The 12,729-nt window shown below is 43.4% G+C and overlaps 1 non-coding gene across 1 annotated transcript; it reads left to right on the plus strand.

Moving 5' to 3' along the window:
* Positions 1 to 11,598: 11,598 nt before the first annotated feature.
* Positions 11,599 to 11,672, plus strand: trnat-agu (transfer RNA threonine (anticodon AGU)). Its single transcript has one exon. It is a non-coding gene; the product is annotated as a tRNA-Thr (tRNA).
* The last annotated feature ends 1,057 nt before the right edge of the window (positions 11,673 to 12,729 follow it).

Here is a 12,729-nt window from a genome sequence, read left to right on the forward strand (position 1 = left end):
ACAAACATAGCCTTAACAGAGCGCCCATCTCTTGACAGTGTGACTCTACATACCCCTTTTGTAGGAATCGGTTCATCATTGTACGTTCTCAGATTTACCTTTTTCACATGCACTTTTGGCTTCTTGTACAGTTTATTAAAGTCTTTCATCGTCAGTATGTTCACCTGAGCCCCTGTGTCCAATTTTAGAGGAATTGTCGTTCCGTTGATTTCCAGATTGGCTACCCACTCATCCTTTTTGTCCTCCTCGCTCTCCACAGTTCCCACAAACAACTTTTCGTCGTCCTCTTCTGTGTCGGTCGTGTCGGTGTCGCTGCCTTGCACCACCTGTACCGTCTTCTTTGACAGGCGGCACCGGGTGTAGTGATTCTTCTTTCCGCATTTGCGACAGTCCACACCGTAAGCGGGGCAGTTATTCGGAGCGTGTTTGCCCCCGCATCTGTCCCAGTCCGTGTCCTTTGTGGACTTGGGCGCGCGGGACTTTCCTTTGCTGTTCCTCTTGCTAGCGGCTCTCTCATGTACCGCATCCACCGCTGCCGCTGCCGCTGCTTCGGGCTCGAATGATTTGAGCTGCATCTTGGTGCTCTCTGACGCCTGGCAGATCTGTCCTGCCTTCTCCAGGCTCAGATCGGACTCTTTGAATAGTTGCATTCTCATTTTCTTGTCGAAAACGCCGATAACTATCTGATCCCTTATTAGCGAGTCACACAATGTGCCAAAGTTGCACGACTGGCGTTTCAAACGCAAGTCCGTGACAAACTGTTCAATGGGTTCTGACTCGGCTTGTACTCTGTTGCGAAAAACATACCGTTCATATGTCTCGTTCTTTTTCGGCGTGCAATATTCTTCAAACTTTGCTAGCACTGCATCGTACTTTTGGTCGTCGCCCTCCTCAGGAAACTGAAACGTGTTGAAAACGTCCCTCGCGGCTCTGCCTGCCACTGTGAGAAGCAATGCTAGCTTCCCACGTTCGTGTCTCGCATCTTCCAGACCGGTTGCACACACGTACAACTCAAAACTTTGCTTAAAAGCTTTCCAATTCTCGTTGACATTTCCACTTAACTTCAACTCCTCTGGCGATCGAATGTTGTTCATCTTTGTAGGCTAGTTTGACCTCACTCTGGTACCATGTATCACTGAGCACGCACACAATTGGTCGCCATTTCTATAACTGAACTTTATTTGCAGGTCTCTGCACATACATACAGGCAGTAGCTGTATAGCGCCCCTACAGGCCACTATCGGTACACTAACTATGGTTGTTTTGATTCTGTAGAATTCAGGCTATTGTTAGACTAAAAACGCCAACAGTGTAAGTGTGGGAAGCCCAAGCTGTTGAATATTTATTTAATTTTTGCTTTATTATTGCTGAAACAAACAACTTCTATCTAGAGAAGAGAAATATGTAATCTATTACCTGTTGGCATTATTATAGTCACACAGTGTGTAGCCTTTACTGCCTTGAGATTGTGCAATGAAGCAATTCGACTAGATTAGCTGGCTATAAAAGAGCACGGGGCAATTCTAATGCAGAGTCAGACTGAAATATAGGCTGCAGTCATAATCACCATTTGTTTCATTAATGATATTAGAGCCAGAATTTGTGCTGGGACAGAAAAAGTATCAGTGTTGGAGTTAAGACAAGAATTATATCCCTTGTGTCCATATCCTCAAAAATCCATAGCTGTGAGTCATGCCAGGACTTTGTGTAAGTGTATGTGTGTGTGTGTTTGTGTGTGGGCATTTGTGGGTGTACACAAAGGAAACATACCTGTGTGGGTATTGTGTAAACTGTGCCCTATGTGAAACATTATTTTCACTCACAAAGAACAGTGATTTTGCGATTTAGGGATCGAGGTGATGGTGACACCAGATTGACACTCACAACTCAGCACCACCTGGTTGTCTTCTTTGGTGAGGTGACCTGCAGGTGTAAGATGCTGCTGGATCTCTGGGCCTCAGCATCTTCCTTCCATCTGTTGGATGTAACGTTGCCATTCTTAGTCCAGTGAAGAGTCACTCTTTACTGGACCATTAGGTAATATGACATCTTAAACTACTACTACTACTACTATTTTCAGCTGCTCCTGTTACAGGTCGCCACAGTGGATCATCCGTTTTCATTTCTTCCTGTCCTCTGCATCTTCCTCTGACACCAGCCACCTCCGTGTCCTCCCTCACCACATCCATAAACCTCCTCTTTGGCCTTTTACTTTTCCTCTTCCCTGGCAACTCCATATCTTAAAAACACCAAAAAAAAAGCTTTGGAGCTTTTTGTCTTTGAAAAAAAAAGGTCTCTGATGTGACATCTGCTATTGGTAGATGTGTTTTTTATGTGCTGTTGTGAAAAATCTGAATTTGTGTGCAATTTAGACTTAGACTGCTTTTATTTGTCATTGCCTAATATGCATGTCTGATATATACAACAGAATGACATTACATTTCACACGGGCCACAGTACCACATAAAAACAAATAACACACAATAAATATCCATCCATCCATCCATTATCTGAACCGCTTATCCTGCTCCCAGGGATGCTGGAGCCTATCCCAGCAGTCATTGGGCAGCAGATAGTTCAGAATGCTCTCTTTGGTGCCTCTGTAGAATGTAATGAGGATGGGTGGGGGGGAGACTCGCCTTCTTCAGACACCGCAGGAAGTGAAGACGCTGCTGGGCCTTCTTGGGGAGTGCAGTAACATGTGAGGACCAGGAGAGGTCCTCTGTGATGTGAACTCCCAGAAACTTAACACTGATGACTCTCTCCATGTACATACCATAGATGGTCAGATAGGTATGGTGGGTGCTGTTCTTTCTAAAGTTATTTTGAGCGAAACATTTACATCTACATTTAATTCTTTAATATTAACATTAATATGATCCATAACTTGAACACGTAAGTGATCATCTGGTCTCCAGTATTGTTGTCTTTTCAGAAAAAGCAGCAGTCATGTGTCTTTCATTGAAAAGTTTGACCATGACACCAAATTCATTCACTCCAGTAGTAATGTCACTTACCTGAATCAAGGACAGCAAAGATGTATGACTCTGATGATCGAGCAAGAATTCCCGGAATATTGCAGTGACAGCCACCTCATTATTGGCGCTAAGGAAAAAAACAAAACATGCACAACATGCTGCAAAGCCAGATATTGCCTTTGGGAAGGAAGTTAGTTGAATCTTCCTTGGTCAAGCTTTTCCTGCCTGTGGTAGTAGCTGAAGTGATTGAAGGCCTGCTTAGCATGTGAGGGACAGTGTGACTGACACCCATATTCTCCACAACTAGCCAGTTTTGATATTTTGTGCCAAGGCTTAAGTAAGCATTTGCTGAAGGTCTTTCTGTACTGAAGATAAACCATTAACTGAGAGGTGCTTGTCTAGCCTTTTGGAGCAGCTGGGCTTTGCAACTATGGCGATCTACTGCAGTCTGTACTTTGCTTGTTTGTGGAAGCCTCCCTCCCAAATCTCTGTAAACAGCAGCATTCACAAACTTGTGGCAGAGGTGTTGACAAGTTGGATTGCTAGCACTGAGTTAGAAGCACCCTCTAATCTATGTCACAAGAGGTGAACTCGCTGTTTATGAACAAGAGAAAGTTCATGTATCAGTAACGGTTTAGTTGGTAGGTGTAGTATAGTCTAATGGTCTCCTGTGGAGAGTACTCCCGGTCGCCGTGAACCAAACGCTCCCCCATTTACAATGTTACAATTTCATTTAGCAGATGCTTTTATGCAAAGCAACGTACATCTAAGAATTAATACAACACAAGCAAGGATCTAGTCAGGGACAACAATAAAAGTAAGTGCCATAAAACTAGGTTCAAGTCCGATAAGACATAGGTGTCAACAGGCAGTGCACAAAGGCAATGCATAGAAGCGTTGTTTTTTTCTTTTGTATTTTTATTAATACCATCATGTGTGGAGGTGTTTGTGAAAGAGCTGGGTCTTTAGCATCTTAAAGATGGAGAGGGACTCAGCAGATCGAATATAGTTGTGTCACTCGTTCTACCACCGGGGAACTACAGAAGAGGACAGTCTGGCTAGTGACTTAGGGCCCCGTTGTGGCGGAAGTGCCAGGCATCTTTCATTGGCAGAGCCTAGTGAGCAGGACTGAGTGTAGACCTGAATGGGGGAGTTCAGGTAGGTGGGAGCCGTTTTAATTGCTGTTTTGTAAGTGAGCATCAAGGTTTTGAATTTGATGCGGGCAGCTACTGGGAGCCAGTGGAGGGATATGAACAGTGGAGTGACATGTGCTGTTTTGGGTTGGTTGGAGACCAGATGCACTGCCGCATTCTGGATAATTTGCAGAGGTTTGAAAGTGCATGCAAGGAGACCTGCCAGTAAGGAGTTGCAGTAGTCAATGCGTTATATTACAAGAGCCTGTACCAGGAGTTGTACTGCATGCTCAGACAGGTAGGGTCTACTTTTCCTGATGTTGTACAGGGCAAACTGGCATGACTGAGCAATCGAGGCCACGTGAACATTAAAGGTTAGTTGGTCATCAGTCATGACACCCAGGTTTCAGGTAGACTGTGGGCATGAGTTGGGTTGATCCAAGCTGGATATTGATCTGTTGTTGTAAGGATGGACTGGCTGGGATGACAAAGAGCTCAGTCTTAGATTGGTTAAGCTGAAGGTGGCGTTATTTCATCCATGCAGAGATATCAGCAAGGCATGCCGATATCCATGCCAAGACCGTGAGGTCATCTGGTGGTATGATAGGAAGAGCTGGGTATTGTCAGCATAACAATGGTATGAGAAACCATGGGAGCGGATGATTGCACTAAGTGAGGTGGTGTATATTGAGAAGAGAAGGGGACCAAGCACTGACCCTTGAGGCACCCCTGTTGATAAGCCATGCCTTTTGGGCACTTCTCCCCCCAAGATACTCTAAAAGGTCTCCCTGAGAGGTAGGACATAAACCGGTGTAGGGCAGATCCTGAGTTACCAAGGTCAGTGAGTGTTGAGAGGAGGATTTGATGGTTAACTGTGTTAAAGGCAGCTGACAGATCTAGCAACAATGACCAGGAACAATCAGGAACAATTTATTGTAATTTCTTTCATGTACTTGCTTACACAAAAAGAAATGGAATTCCGTTTCCCCCAGCCCACAGCAGTGTGACACAAAAGACAGAAACACACATCCCAAATTTCCCAAAAAACAACACCACCAAAAACATACAAAAACACAGAGAACAGAGCAAAACAAAAAACAAAAACAAAACAAAACACACACACAAATAGTTAACAACACAGTCAACTCAGTGCAACACAGGCCAAAAATTCCACTGTCCAGTGAACGAACGCCAGCCAGGATGACTGTCGGTCTGCATGGGCCAACAGTTAACTTGGCCTGCCCCATTTCCACTTCCTGTCAGACCGCCTTTGGTGTTTCCTACTTGGGCGCAACTCCAGCAGGGCCGAAGTCCCTAGGTCCACCGGATACAGCAGACCAGGCTCCCCCAGCCAGACACTGACAACACACCTCCCTGCACTCTACACCGCCCTCGGTGTCATCGGTCTGCCGGTCTGAATGGGCCAGCAGTCAACTTAGCCTGCCCCGCTTCTACGTCCTGTCAGACCGCCATTGGTGTTACCTCTTCGGGCGCAGCTCCGATCAGGGCCATGGTCCCTGGGCCCACAGGATGTAGCAGACCAAGCTCTCCCAGCCAATCCAGCACCAGCTCTCCCGGCCATCAAATGAAGACAAAACAAACTTAGACGCAGACATGGACAAAGATACTGCATGGACGGTACTGGGTGAGGCTGCCGCAAATGTAAATTTGTGCAGCCATCTTCCCACACCAGAATAAAACTGAGGACTGACCAGCAGCTCCAACCAAACACAGTGATTTCATTACCGACTGGAGTGCAGCCTCATTGGAGTGACCTGAAAGTCAGTCCCTTGTAACGTTGACACAGGAAAAAGATGATATACATGTTGCAGACCGACGATAGTTCACTTTGCACCTTTCGACTGCTATATCAGACTTCAAGAGAGTTCTTTAAAAAAAACAATTGCATAAAGTTTTCAGGGTAGTGTTGAAAATCTGGAGGAAATCCGTAAGACTCAAAGAAAGAGCCTTCCATTATTTCAGCTAAAATCACAAGCAGAAAAAGCTTGAAAATGGAAGATTCAACTATCTTCGGACTGCTGGCTAAAGTGATCAAGGAGACAACACCCAGGCCATATGAAGTGATCACAGAACACAGAAAAACAATGAGGTGAAACAGAAGACACCTACTGACAGTCTCTTTCTGAGGAAAGAGATCAGGGTCATGGACAACAATGCAAATGACATGACAATCCCAAGTCAAACTGAACAACCAAAATGACAGACATACATTTTACCATAGACAGGCAAAAACAAGGATGGTGATGCAACACTGAGAGAATGTTCGAAGAGACAAATAGTGAGCCCAAAGAGATTAATTGAAGAAATGTAAAGGTGTGTATGAGAAAGAAATGTAAGAAAGTAAAAAAAAAAGGTTGAAATGTATTTAAGGTATACAGAGTTAAAACGGTAAAAAAAAAATTGTCAAAGTTGGAAACTTTGTGAAAAATACACAGAGAATTTACGTTACATTACATTGTAAGAAAGGACAGTATATTTAGGTTATAATGGTAACAACAATCTTTATTTGAAAATGTACTGTTGTATACAGTTCACACCAGTAGATGGCAGTCTAATGTAATAGGCCAGAACCGTAACTGGTATGAGGATGCGCCTGGCCAAATAAAGTGTCTGATGAGAGTACCCGGCGTGTAAGCCTCATCAATACAGATTTCATTTTGGATTTTTCTCAGCATATGCAAATACTGAACTTTATCTAACTTGCTCTTATGCCTAGTGTTTGCATCCAGCTTCCTGTCACAGCTTGGGATATAGTACAGCGCCATTGCTTCTGCATACAGTCATATTCACCCAACCCTGTTGTGGCAATTATTTAATACTACTATGACAATAAATGAGGAGTGAGACAAAAATCTCTTCAAGTATTTTCATACTTTAATAATGTTCGTGAACATGGCACACAAAGCACAGAGGGTGCAGCCCCCATTGAGAGCGCTCCCCCTTTGTAGTTAGCAGGTACACTCCCATGGGGGCAACTATAGGGCAGTTGTCTGTTCTTCCCCCCCTTATCTCATGTATCTCGTGTACTCCATATTATCACATTCATCTTATCCCAACCTACAGGCAGAAACTAAAATCTGCAAAGCATGTGGTTAAAACTGTGAGGAAATGGACCAATGAGTCAAAACTGGAGCTCCAGACCTGCCGCGACTGCACTGATTGGAGTGTTTTTGAGGCTGTATCTACAGACCTGGACGAACTTACTGACACTGTGACATCTTACATCAGCTTTTGTGAGGGCATGTGTGTGCCCATCAAAACATTCTGTACCTTTAACAACAACAAGCCCTGGTTCACAGCAAAACACAGGCAGCTTCATCAGGCCAAAGAGGAAGCATGCAGGGGTGGAGATAGGATCCGGTATAACAAAGCCAGAAATACACTCACAAAGATCAGAGTGGCAAAAAGGTGCAACTCTGAAAAGCTGAAAAACAGGTTTTCTGCCAATGACCCAGCCAGATCAGTTTGAAGAGGTTTGAAAGACATTACCAACTACAGGAGACCGGCCCCCCAAACTGCAGGGAACCATCAACTGGTTAACAATCTAAAATGGTTTTACTGCAGGTTTGAAAAGCAAACTTTCACACCCCTCACTGGCCACAACACACAACCAACTGCACCCCCTGCCAGCCAGCCACTATCCCCCCCCACCGAACCCCTCCCCACACTCAGGACCTTTGTTGAGGACTTGAGTCAACTCTTTCAGAGACACAAAACCAGGAAGGCACTGGGCCTGTATGGTGTGTCCCCCTCTTGTCTTAAAGTCTGTGGTTACCAGCTGGCCCCCATTTATACACTGATCGTCTACAGACCACTGGAGCTGTGTTAAGTCCCCTCCTGCTTCAAGAGCTCCACTATCCTCCCGGTCCCCAAGAAACCTGGTATCACAGGATTAAATTACTACAGGCCCATTGCCCTAATGTCTGTGGTCATGAAATCCTTCGAGAGATTGGTGTTGGCCCACCTAAAGGAAATCACAGGCCCCCTGCTCGACCTCCTGCAGTTTGCCTACCAAGCAAACAGGTCAGTAGAGGATGCAGTCAACATGGGATTGCACTACATCTTCCAACACCTCGACTCCCCAGAGACACACGCAAGGGTCCTGTTTGTGAACTTGAGCTCAGCGTTCAACACCATCATCCCAGATATCCTCCACTCCAAACTCACCCACCTCACTGTACCAGCCCCCATCTGCCAGTGGATTAACAACTTCCTGACAGACAGGAGGCAGCTGGTGAGGCTGGGAGAAAATCACATCCAGTACCCAGACAATCAGCACTGGCGCCCCCCCGGGATGTGTGCTCTCCCTTCTACTCTTCTCCCTTTGCACAAATGACTGCACCTCAGGTGACCCCTCTGTTAAACTCCTTAAGTTTGCGAATGACGCAACCATCATTAGCCTTATCCAGGATGGTGACGAGTCTGCATATAGCATATAGATGGGAGGTTGATCAGCTGGCCCTCTGGTGTGGTCATAACAACCTGGAGCTGAACACGCTCAAACAGTGGAGATAACAGTGGACTTCAGGAGGAGTCCATCCATCACTGCCCCCCCTCCCCATCCCAACATACTCAACAACACGTTGTCTACAGTGAAAACCTACAGATTTTTGGGTTCCACAATCTCCCAGGACCTAAGGTGGGAATCCAACATAGACACAATCATCAAAAACGCCCAGCGGACAATATACTTTCTCCATCAGCTCAACACGTTCAAACGGCCTCGGGAACTGTTGATTCAGTTCTGCACTGCAATAATCCAGTCTGTCCTCTGCACATCCATCATTGTCTGGTTTGGATCAGCCACCAAACAGGACAGGGTCAGACTACAACGTACAGTTAAGTCAGTGCAGAGAAAATCATTGGTGCCAATCTGCCCTCCATTCAGGACTTATATACCTCCAGACTCAGGAAACGGGCAGGCAACATCACTGCAGACCCATCACACCCTACCTGTTCCAACTCCTCCCCTCTGGTTGGCACTACAGGGCACTGTACACCAAAACAACCAGATATAAAAACAGTTTCTTTCTGCGGGCTATCATTCAAATGAACGCTTAACACTGTCAAATAAATCCAACCATTTTATATATACTGTACTGTACATTGTATGTATACTGGTACACTCTGTCATATCCATCTACATCAGGCATGTATGTAAGTAACCTGCTAACCTTTATTTCAGCATCTCTGATATATTCTCTGCACCATTGCACTTTATCACCTCTTATTTCACCTGTATAAGTCAATCCTTGTGTATATATCTGAAAATTGTTGTGTTGTGGTGTTGTTATCCAATGTTAAGTACACAGAGAGCCACGAAACCGGAGTCAAATTCTATGTATGTGCAAACCTACATGGCCAAACCTACATGATTCTGATGTTTTCCGGCTCACATCCCACCAAGGCAGTTTCTTCAATTACCGTGTGCAGACTTTGTTATACTCCGAGTTTCTCATACAATGCAATCAGCTAACAGTTAACAATAGGTCTTTATTTGTTCATACGGAGAAGACACTATAACATTATCTTTGTTATGTTTTAAATTAACTTTAAGCCTCTATCTAAACAATATAGACTAAGGTTAAACATGGCATAGGTCATACATGATCAAAGATTAACAGTAAGCAAACATATATGATTATATGGCAGACAAACTGCCTTCACAATCCTCCTTTTGATTATTTTTTTATCAAAAACAAATCACCCCAATAAAACATCAAATGAAAACTTGACAATGGATATACATTCTGGGAAACATCTTGCCTCACACGGGATAACTATGAGTCCTGTCCGTCAGTTGTAAACCACCTGAAATGCATCAGATTTACATCAGCACACGCCATACGAACTCACCAGTCAGACAGAAGCCACAGTCATCCCATGTCCTCTCAGGCCAAACATCTAACCCCACTCTAACCCCACTCTTGACTTGACTTCTCTGCACCATTGCACTTTATCACCTCTTATTTCGCCCGTGTAAGTCAATCCTTGTGTATATATCTGAAGATTGTTGTGTTGTAGTGTTGTTATTCTATGTTAAGTACACTGAGAGAGCCACGAAACCGGAGTCAAATTTCATGTATGAGCAAACCTACATGGCCAATAAACATGATTCTGATTCTGACTTAAAGTTAGTAAAAGACTCGAGAGGCTGTCTACACTATCTAAGCAAACACATTGCAGAAAACCCAGAGTTGATATTTGGGAAAAACCTATGTGAATGCTCAAAATTAATCAAAAAACAAAACAAAATAAAACAAAAAACAACAAAATCCCCTGTATCCTTAATTAATGATTAAATGATAAAACAATAAATGGGAGAAAGGATCATAACACAAATATGTAGACTGGTTATATGATTAACTAAGAAAGTGTTAGGAAAACAAAAAGAAACCAATAAACCTAAATAAGAAGAAAGGGTCTGAAGGAACCACTCTATCAAGTGAGGTCACTACAGAGAGAGAGAGAGAGAGAGAGAGAGAGAGAGAGAGAGAGAGACCCCAGCCTGGAATACCCCCCCCCCCTCTATCCTGTCTGCCTTTGTCTCTGCCATGCATTGCTTTTCTCTCTCACTCATTCCACCTTTCTCTCTCTGGAAAAAAAAGTATGTCATTTTCTTTGTGTGCGGGCAGGGTTTTTGCATGAGGGACTTTTACTGGGGTTTACATCGGTCCTGAGGTTATAACAATAAAGCAGATGATGGTTGTCTCATCCGCAAACTTCAGGAGTTTAATGGACGGGTCACCTGAGGCGGAGTCATTTGTGTAGAGGGAGAAGAGTAACATGGTTGCCAAGTCCGCTTATAATATGCGACTTTGGGCTTCTTTTTTTATTTTTTATTTTTGAAGTCGCTTGAAAAAATCATGAGTTGTGCAATAATTTCGAAAGGTAGCGTTAAGACTTGCTATTCATAGGCATATGATTATGACTATGATTATTTCTGTCTGTCTGTGTCTGTTTTTAAAGTATTTTTTTCTGACTATCTATCTATCTATCTATCTATCTATCTATCTATCTATCTATCTATCTATCTATCTATCTATCTATCTATCTATCTGTCTGTGTGTCTATCTATCTGTCTGTCAGTCTGACCGTCCGTCCGTCCGTCTATCTATCTATCAATCTGTCTATCTATCTGTCTGTCTGTCAGTCTGTCTGACAGGAGGAGACTCACACAACTCCAGTGGTGTGTTTAAAATCAGTGTGAAAATAGGGGCCAGCTGGTCAGCACAGACTTTAAGACAGGAGAGTGACACGCCTTCTGGGCCCGGTGCCTTGCTGGTCTTCTGTCTCTGGAAGAGCTGGCGCACGTCCTCAACACATATCCAGAGTGTGGGTGGAGGTGAATGTTCTGTCTATTGTAAATATTCCATGTAAATTCAGATGCATAGCACTTTATTGTATGTTAATGTTCGTATTTGGTGTGGCAGTGACCAAATCTCGCTACAAGACAGTCCGCTGGAGGCGCTGTGGCTTAGTTGGTTAAAGCGCCTGTCTAGTAAACAGCAGATCCTGGATTCGAATCCCAGCAGTGCCTTTTGTGTCCTACCAAATACAGTATTTGTCCTAGAAACTGCCTTAAGGTCACACACTTTCAACAAGACACCCTGTCCCCCATGAGATAATATAGGACGTCCATAACATAAGGTATTTGTTAATTACAAACGGGTGTGATGATGTCTGTGTTGTTGAGCATAGGCTACGGTTGAATGTTTTTTTTTTTTTAGAGAAAATACCTTGAGGCTTCAGGCTATACAGCTAACAAATTTAAAAATGCTGTTGTTCATTTTGTTATTTCTAATATTATGATATGTGTAAAAGTGATTTGGTAGGCTTTTGCCTAACAGTTGTGTCTTAAGTATACAGATTGAGTCAATTTGCCAGCTCAAAATTTTGAAGGTTATGTCATTTAAGTTAATTCTCTGATTTGCTAAGAGCTGACATTGAGGTCTTTGGGTTTCGTTTCAGGTATCTTCACATATAAAAGACCTCATTTTGTGTTAAAGTATAACTATATGCTTTGCTAAGACAACTATTTTCATATTATTCATTAAGGTCAAAATGTTTTCTTTGCATTTGATAATTCTCACTCTGTGATTATTGCACAGTTATTTAATGTATGTTATTTGAAGGTTTGTTCAATATATGTTTTTCAACAAGTATTGATAATTGACAACATGGTTTTGTTATGGTATGAGCATGAGCTAAGAAAGGGGGATGTAGATCAGTGACTGTCATTGCTGATGTTTATTGAGCCACTGCAGACACCGTACTGAGGAACACTCAGTTAGACAGGTTACTGGGTGAGGGCCCGCGAAGCGATAGTGCTGGATGCCAGCTACACGTTGCATCCTCGTCGTGTTGGTTAATAAACCCGGTTATGAGTACTAACCCTGCGTCATTCATGAGAATACGAAACAAGTTGTGATGTTGTCCATTAAAAGCCGAGAGATTTTTTTATTTATATTTATATATTTTATTTTTTATCAGCCGAATAAAAAACGTTGTTGTTTAATGGTGGAATATTTTTGATGCATCAAAGTGTCATGTATGAATGCAAAGGAGGAGAATGTGTGCTGTTCTTCTTCCTTTTT

This window comes from Lampris incognitus, chromosome 9 (genome assembly GCF_029633865.1).
Source record: "Lampris incognitus isolate fLamInc1 chromosome 9, fLamInc1.hap2, whole genome shotgun sequence".
Classification (NCBI taxonomy): Eukaryota; Metazoa; Chordata; class Actinopteri; order Lampriformes; family Lampridae; genus Lampris; species Lampris incognitus.